The sequence below is a fragment of the Penaeus monodon genome, chromosome 23, assembly GCF_015228065.2.
Source record: "Penaeus monodon isolate SGIC_2016 chromosome 23, NSTDA_Pmon_1, whole genome shotgun sequence".
Classification (NCBI taxonomy): Eukaryota; Metazoa; Arthropoda; class Malacostraca; order Decapoda; family Penaeidae; genus Penaeus; species Penaeus monodon.
In genome coordinates, this window is record NC_051408.1 from 1,646,761 (window position 1) to 1,647,073 (window position 313).

The 313-nt window shown below is 53.4% G+C and overlaps 1 pseudogene; it reads right to left on the minus strand.

Annotated features, from left to right (window-relative positions):
• The window catches only part of LOC119587666, a 99,109-nt pseudogene that overhangs the window by 40,257 nt on the left and 58,539 nt on the right, over positions 1-313 (minus strand).

Below are 313 nucleotides of genomic sequence, written 5' to 3' on the forward strand. Positions count from 1 at the left end.
CCACAAATGACATTAACGATAACACAATTCACCACAACAACAGCAAGCAAGTAAACAAACGGAGATATCTCACCTCAGCAGGAAAAGCGTAGTTAGCCACCGTGTGTTCGGATCCCTGCAAGTCTCTCTCGCCGAAGTGAAGTCGAAGGTGACTTACGGTGTACACGTAAGACAGCGGGACCTCCGGACAAGTTTACCGTCGGTCCGCTTGACCTGACGCGCCACTCGAGGCTGTGACCTGTGTTCACCAGCTGACCGTGGACCTGCGGAAGGAGGGGGGGGGGTAGAGGGTTAGAAAGTTGGGAAGTTGGAT